Below are 8492 nucleotides of genomic sequence, written 5' to 3'. Positions count from 1 at the left end.
CTTTAAGTCCTTAAGAGCGGCATTAAGTTTTGATCGCTGTCTAACCTGCCTGGCTTATGGATTCGTAGGCTAAGTCCTATTAAATGGACGCCCCGGGAAATATAAGAAGTCAGGGTGATATGGTTGAGACCGGAGGCAGTCAGAGGAATCCCCAGAATCCTCGTGGTCGCGACTGTGGCCGTGGCAGAGCTCTGGGTGGTCACCTTGTAAATCCACCACAAGCTCCTCCGGATTGGGAGCAAAGATTTGCGGAGATGCAAGATCGGATCCGCCAACAAGATGAAGAGATTCAGAGATTGAGGCAGCAGGGTCCTCCTGCCGTGCCTCCTCAAGTTGCTCAGGCTGTTGCAGTTCCAGCGGTGCCAGCAAAACAACCTGTTGTTGGTAACCGTATGGAGCCGCTGTATGAAAGGTTTCGGATGCAGGCACCTCCAGTGTTTCTGGGAGGTGCTGATGTAATGAAGGTTGAGCAATGGCTCACAGTGATCGAGCGTATCCTCAATTTTATGGGAGTGGTTAGTAATGATCGGGTGACATGCGCCACCTTCCAGTTTCAGGAAGACGCTCTCGTGTGGTGGGAGTTGATAACCCTCACCCGGGACGTCACAGTGATGACCTGGGAAGAATTCAAGGAGTTGCTTAACTCCAAGTATTACAACAAAGCAGTCCACAGTGCAAAGTGAAAAGAGTTCGCTGAATTGGTTCAAACTGAGGGAATGTCGGTTACTGAGTCTACGACAAAGTTTGACTGTCTGGCCAAGCTTGCAGCGGGAATTGTGCCAGCTAATTTTAGTAAGAAAGAGAAATATTTGGCGGGTTTGAGTGCGAAGATTAGGCACGATTTGGTTATTACTACTACTGAGGCAACCACATATGCAGAGATGGTTGAAAAGGCTTTAAGAGCCGAGGGTGCAGTGAAATTTCTTCAGGAGCCCCGGGTGACTCCGAGTGTTGGTGGAACCCCCACTGTTCCTACTCCTGTTTATGGTAGGGATGGTGGTGACTCCACCACTGATCAGAAAAGGAAAGTCATCTCAGCTTTTGGTGGCTCAGGGCAAAGTAAGCGGTTCCGTGGGAACCAAGGCAGAGGTGGACACTAGGGTTACTCTTACCCCGAGTGTCCACGATGCAAGAAACATCGTCCGGGAGAGTGTAACTGGAAGACATGCTTCCTGTGTGGCATGGTGGGGCATTTCAAGAAAGATTGCCCTCAGGCAAAGAAAGACGAGCCGAAAGCTGAGGTGAAACCGGTTCCTGCTCGAGTGTTCGCTATCACCCAAGCTGATGCTGCAGCCAGTCCTTCTGTTGTGACAGGTCATCTTCTCGTCAACAACTCCTTGTTTACAGTTTTATTTGATTCAGGAGCTACACTCTCATATGTAGCTACAAGTGTAATTGGTCTTTAAGGTAGGCCTTATGATATTGTAGGAAGAGGGTTTGGAACCCTAATGCCTAGCGGGGAATCGGTTATCTCTAATAGGCGCATTAGGTCTATGCCGGTTAGGATCGAAGATAGGGAGTTGAGCGTTGACCTCATAGAATTGAAATTAACTGAGTTTGATATTATACTGGGAATGGATTTTCTGTCCAAGTATTCGGGCAGTATAGATTGTAAGCGGAAAATGGTGATTTTCCAGCCAGAAGGTGAAGATCCATTTGTTTATGTTGGATCAGTTCAGGGGTCTCGGATCCCGGTTATTTCTGTACTAAGGGATAGGAATTTACTATGCAGTGGCTGTGTAGGATTTCTAGCAGTGGTAATTGACTCCAGCAGACCTGAAACATTTGGGCCTTAGGCAGTCAGGGTGGTGAAAGATTTTCTCTACGTGTTTCCCGAGGAGTTGTCGGGATTGCCGCCACAGCAAGAGATTGATTTTGTAATTGATCTGTCACCTGGAGTCGAACCTGTTTCTAAAGCTCCATATAGGATGGCTCCAGCAGAACTCAAGGAGCTTAAGTTGCAGCTTCAGGGGATGCTTGACATTGGGTTTATCCAACCTAGTGTATCGCCCTGGGGAGCTCCGGTTCTATTTGTGAAAAAGAAGGATAGTTCCTTCAGAATGTTTATTGATTATCGAGAACTAAACAAGCTGACGATTAAAAACAAGTACCCGTTGCCCAGATTCGACGATCTGTTTGATCAGCTTCAGGGAAAGACAGTGTTTTTGAAGATTGATCTACGATCGGGTTATCATCAACTCAGAATTCGAGAGGAAGACATATCGAAGACTGCTTTTAGAACCAGATATGGGCACTATGAATTTTTGGTAATGTCATTCGGATTGACTAATGCTCCTGCGGCCTTTATGGATCTCATGAATAGGGTATTCAAGGATTTCCTCGATAACTGCATTATAGTGTTTATCGATGACATTCTTGTATACTCTCAGTCAGAAGAAGAGTACGAGCATCATCTTCGAATGGTATTGCAGCGACTTAGGGATCACAAGTTGTATGCAAAGTTTAAAAAGTGTGAACTATGGTTGTCTGAGGTGTCCTTTCTGGGTCATATTGTTTGGAAGAATGGGATTATGGTTGATCCAAACAAGGTAGAATCAGTGAAGAATTGGCTACGGCCAAAGTCTGTGACAGAGGTTCGAAGTTTTCTCGGTTTAGCAGGGTATTATCGGCGTTTCGTCGAAGGATTCTCTAAAATTTCTATGCCCCGAACTGAATTGACCAAGAAAAATCAGAAATTTGTGTGGTCAGATAAGTGTGAAACAAGCTTCCAGGAGTTAAAGCAACGTTTAATAACAGCTCCGGTGTTAGCTTTGCCATCAGATCAAGAGAAATTCGTGGTTTACTGTGATGCATCCAGACAGGGTCTGGGATGTGTTCTGATGCAAGCTGACAGAGTCATAGCCTATGCCTCTCATCAACTGAAAGATTATGAGCAGCGTTATCCAACTCATGATTTAGAGCTTCCTGCTGTGGTTTTTGCTCTAAAGATCTGGCGACATTATCTTTACGGTGAGAAATGCGAGATTTATACTGATCATAAGAGTCTTAAATAATTTTTCACCCAGAATGATTTGAATATGAGGCAGAGAAGGTGGTTGGAATTGGTTAAGGACTATGATTGTGAAATTCTATATCACCCCGGAAAAGCCAATGTTGTGGCCGATGGTTTAACCAGAAAAGGTCCCGGGCAGGTTTGTACCACGGTTTTGATAGCCCCTCAACTAGCTTCTGAAATGGTTAGTGCAGGGATTGAGTTCGTAATTGGGAAATTGCATAATTTGACACTCCAGTCTGATCTGTTAGAGAGAATCAGAAAGGCACAACTAGAAGATCCTGAGCTAGTTAAGGTTCGAGATGAAGTAATGGCTGGTCGGCCTAAAGACTTTTCAGTCTCGAACAGTGGAATGTTGTTATACAAAGCTCGAGTTTGTGTTCCTAGTGTTGATGAGCTTAAGAAAGAGATACTTGATGAAGCTCACACCACACCTTATTCTTTGCATCCGGGAACCACCAAAATGTACCAGGATTTGAAACCCTACTTCTGGTGGTATGGGATGAAAAGAGATGTGGTGGACTACAACCCTTGGTCCTTCCTGAATGGAAGTGGGAGGACATTGCAATGGATTTCGTAACTGGCTTGCCTAGAACTACAGGAATGTATGATTCAGTATGGGTCATAGTGGATAGATTCACAAAATCAGCCCACTTTCTACCAGTGAAAGTTACATATTCAGTGGATCAGTACGCTGAATTGTATGTGAAGGAGATAGTTCGTCTCCATGGAGCCCCTAAATCTATTGTGTCAGATAGGGATCCAAAGTTTACATCGAAATTTTGGGTGAGTCTTCAGAAGGCTATGGGTACCAAGTTAAAGTTTAGCAAAGCCTTTCACCCTCACACTGATGGTCAGTCAGAAAGAACCATTCAGATACTGGAAGACTTACTACGAGCTTGTGTCATGGACTTTGAAGGTTCATGGAGTAAGTACTTGCCTTTAATTGAATTCTCCTACAACAATAGCTACCAGAGTACAATAGGGATGGCTCCCTATGAGATGTTATATGGTAGAAAATGTCGTTCTCCTATCCATTGGGATGAAACAGGAGAAAGGAAGTACTTGGGTCCAGAGTTGGTGCAGAGGACCAATGAGGCTATTGATAAGATTAAGGCTCGGATGCTTGCTGCTCAAAGCAGGCAGAAAAGTTATGCTGATCCGAAGCGCAGGGATGTTACATTTCAGGCAGGGGAACATGTTTTCCTGCGGGTTTCACCAATGAAGGGTATTAGGCGCTTTGGGAAGAAGGGTAAGTTAAGCCCTAGGTTCATTGGGCCATTTCAGATACTTGAGAAGGTCGGGCAGGTAGCATATCGGCTAGCCTTACCACCAGCATTACCAGCTGTTCATGACGTATTTCACATTTCTATGTTGAGGAAATACGTGCCAGACCCGACTCATATCTTGAGTTATGAAGCCCTTGAATTACAACCAGACTTATCCTATGAAGAGCAACCTGTACAGATTCTGGATAGAAAAGAAAAAGTTCTTCGGAACAAGACTATTGCTCTGGTTAAGCTGCTTTAGAGGAACAGTAAGGTGGAAGAAACCACCTGGGAATCGGAGTCAGATATGAGGACTCAACATCCAGAGCTATTCAGGTTAGATTTCGAGGAAAAAATCCTATTAACGGGGGATAATTGTAATGACCGCTTTAGTAATTTGGATTAGTAAAGGCAATTAGCACTAATTTTTATTATTTTATTATTATTTGTGAATTTATTTAATTATGGACCCCAATATTTAGAAATAAATATTAGAGTTATAATTTCTCAATTCTGGAGATTTTATTAAACTCTAGGGGTATTATTTAGCTTATATGTGAAATATGCAATTTTTGTAATTTTTGCTCGGCGACAACGGAAAATGCGATGGATGGCTAGTTTGATCACATGGGTAAGTTTAGAACCTTATTTCTTAGTGAGAAATATTTTAGGGAAAATAAATTATCGGGATTGAGCGGGGTTATGGATTTTGACCATTTTACCCCTAGCTTTAGAAAAACCTTAGTATTGGGTTAAAGGGCAATTTTGTCTTTTGGTTTAGTTGAGTGATAGGTGGCTGCCTTGAGTATGTGACACCTAGCAAGTTAACTTTCAGCAAAGGATTAATTAAAATCCTTTTTCTCATTTGAAGAAAATCAAGAAAAGAAGAAAATTGGAAATTAGAGTTATTTCTTGAACTCTCTCTCTCTCTTTCTTTCGGCTGGGACAAAGCAAGGGCAAGGATTGGTTTTTCCCTTCTTTTTTTTTCTAGAATTTAGCTAGAATTCAAGGAGGATTCAACAAAAGGTAAAGCCCTAGAACTCTCGAAGATGTGATTTTAAGCTTTTTCTTTGGTTTGAGCTTGTGTTTTTGAGTAATAGGGGCTGTTAGTTTTAGTTTGGGTTAGGGTTCGAATTTTAGGGTTTATTTGAGCTGGTTTTAGTCCCTTGTACCAGGCTTTGATGAATGGTTTAAGTTTTATACAACTTTAAGCTTTGAGTTCAAAGCTTTAAGCTTTAATGGCAACTTGGATTTTGGTGGTTTGTTCTGTGAAATACTGGCTGGAATTTATTGTTTATGCATGGTATAGGAGCTCTGGAAGGTTTCATGGAAATTGGTGGAGAATTGAGCAACAAATGAAAGGTTTTGCGAAACCTGGTGCAAACCGGCTAGCCAGTTTGCAAGGCCACAAAAACTGGCTAGCCGGTTTTGGCAGGGTTCCCCGGGCCTTTCATTTTCTCAATTTTTGCCTTTTCGATGCCTCTGTTGGGTATTTCCCCATTTCCAGAGTTAGAATAACCCATTAAGAGCATAGCAGAACCTAGGGTTTTGGTTTTGGGTTTCCCGGGATAAGGGTTTTAATCATGTAACTTACCCGGTTTCAAAATGTTATTAGGGCATCCATCTAGCACGAGATTTCCGTTCAGGTCGGCCAGCACACTTGAATTCAGAAAATAGGTAAGAACTGAATATAATATGTGATGTGATTATCTGAATGTATGTATATGTATTTGTATGTGCATGCTTAAATTGTGATTTGCACTACCAACACTTGTATGGATATGATACAGAGTGCATTGGTATAGTGAGTATTGTTGTTGTGAGTACGATACAGTGATACCAACACGGGTACGAGAAAGTTCTAAGGTGTGTGGTATATCACTCAGTGGTACTCAGGGTACGGAGTAAACCCTACCAACACTCGTACAGTGAGGTACGTTGTGTATGTGGTATAGTGGTTGTACCCTAGTATTGAACGTTCATACTCATCTGTTAAGCTCTGTAAATAGGTGTATGGGCGCCTATTTACAGGTCGGAATTATATGATATGTTATATTCATTTCTTACTGAGTCTGTCGACTCACAGTTCTGCTTCCATGTGTAGGTAAAGGAAAGGCGAAAGCTGAATAAGAGTGAACCTGAGCTCAAATGGGATTGTACATGTCAAAGCAGCGCGACCTGGAGTGTTCGGTCACGGGACATCTGGGGATTGTATTTTGATAGTCACTGTGCGACCTGTAATAAATGTATATTTTGGAATGTTAATTTTACAACATTTGAAAACGAGATCCCGACATTTGTAAATATGTTATTATATTATAAAGTTTAATATTAAATATGAAAGTTTAAATTTAACACGTTTTTCAAGAAAATTCTTTGATTAGCAAAGATTGCACTGTAATTGAAATAGCACTGTAGCGTGCCTTAGCATTAGGGTGCTACAGATGTGGTTGCTACGGTGATTCAATTTTTTGAGACGGGGGAGTTTGTTAAAGAGATCAATCAGCCTTTCTTAGTTCTCATTCCGAAAAAACCTGGGGCTAATACCTTTGATGAATTCCGCCCATTTAGCCTATGCAACTTCACCTAAAAGATCATTTCGAAGATTCTGGCTAATCGGATGAGACCCCTCCTTCATGAAATCATATCTCCTTATCAGTCTACTTTTATCCCGGGGAGATGGATTGCGGAGAATAGTATTATGGCGCATGAGGTTATGGATTCCCTTAAAAAGCTCAAGGGCCGAGATGGTTTTGTCGGTCTCAAATTGGATATGTCTAAGGCCTATGATAGGATTGAGTGGTGCTTTTTGGAAAAGATCATGGCATCTTTTGGTTTTGTAAGCAAGTTCATCCAACTGGTCGGTGTCCTTTTCAATCTTGCTGAATGGTGGTCCCTGAAACAGTTTTGCCCTGGTAGAGGCCTCCGTCAAGGTGATCCTATCTCGCCATACCTTTTTATTTTGTGCAATGAGGTGCTTTCTCGATTACTTTTGCAAAAGGAAGCGGAGGGTTTGATCTCCGTGTTTAAGGTCAGTTGTCTTAGCCCGTCCATTTCGCATCTTATGTTCGCTGATGATCTGTTCATTTGCTGCAAAGCCAACCGGGCTGAAGTAGGAGCTGTTATGGATTGTGTTAATTTGTATGGTTCTTGGTCTGGCCAACGTCTGAACATACAGAAATCTGCCTACATCTGTTCTACTAATGTCCTGTCTAACACCCAGCTTGATTTGGCTCACTACCTGGGATTCCGAAAGTTAAATAAGGAGGATCGTTTCCTTGGAAACCCGATCATTTGGTCTAATAGTAAAGTCAATGATTTGAAGTTCATTAAGGAGAAGGTTTGCTCTAAGATTGAGGGGTGGCGGTGCAAACTACTCTCCCAAGCGGGACGGTCGACTTTGATCCGTGCGGTGGCCCAAAGCTCTCCGATCTATTCAATGGCTACTTTCCTCATTCCTAAAACTCTTTGCACTGAAATGGATCAAGCGGTTCGCAAGTTTTGGTGGACGGGGAATGCGGATAAGGAGAGGTTCCTGGCGCTCATTGATTGGAATTCTCTATGTTTGCCTCTTGATAGGGGTGGGCTAAACTTCAAGAAGTTTGAGGACATTAACCTTGCTCTCATATCCAAACTTGGGTGGAAACTCTCATCGGAAGAGGACTCTTTGTGGTGTAAGTGTTGGAAATTATTTTACCAGGATCTTAGATCTACTCACAAGTATGTTGATTAACACCCTAAATATGAACTTTTCTAAAACGATGAAATAAACACATATAAAGTTTGAGAAACCTTACATTGGGTGCAGCGGAATAATATGACTCCTTCCGTTCAGATATCTAGCCCTTGATTCCTTTCTGTAGCAGAGCATTATCAATATCTGAACCTGGATCTCTTTCTCTGATTCTTTAGTGCTGAAACTTCTTCTTGCTGAAAGTCTTTCTTCACAATCTTCCTTACTATCATTGAGGTATCACTTGCTGTGTGTGAGCACTACTCTAACACTAAGAATTTCAAAATTCAAGAGGAAGAAGAGAGAGAGGGAGTGGTCGGCCAAAGATAGGGAGAGAGAGAGGCTCAGGTTTTTCTCTGAATGAAAAAAATAGAAAATTTAAGTGTAAATTTCGTGAAGCCTTCACTATCTATTTATAGCATTCCACTAGGGTTAGGTTTGAATTATTTGGCATTAAAATAATGAAAATATCAGTATA

Source organism: Cannabis sativa, chromosome 1, assembly GCF_029168945.1.
Source record: "Cannabis sativa cultivar Pink pepper isolate KNU-18-1 chromosome 1, ASM2916894v1, whole genome shotgun sequence".
NCBI classification, from domain to species: domain Eukaryota; kingdom Viridiplantae; phylum Streptophyta; class Magnoliopsida; order Rosales; family Cannabaceae; genus Cannabis; species Cannabis sativa.
The sequence above is the reverse complement of the archived record's forward strand: the minus strand, read 5'-3'. Positions refer to the sequence as shown.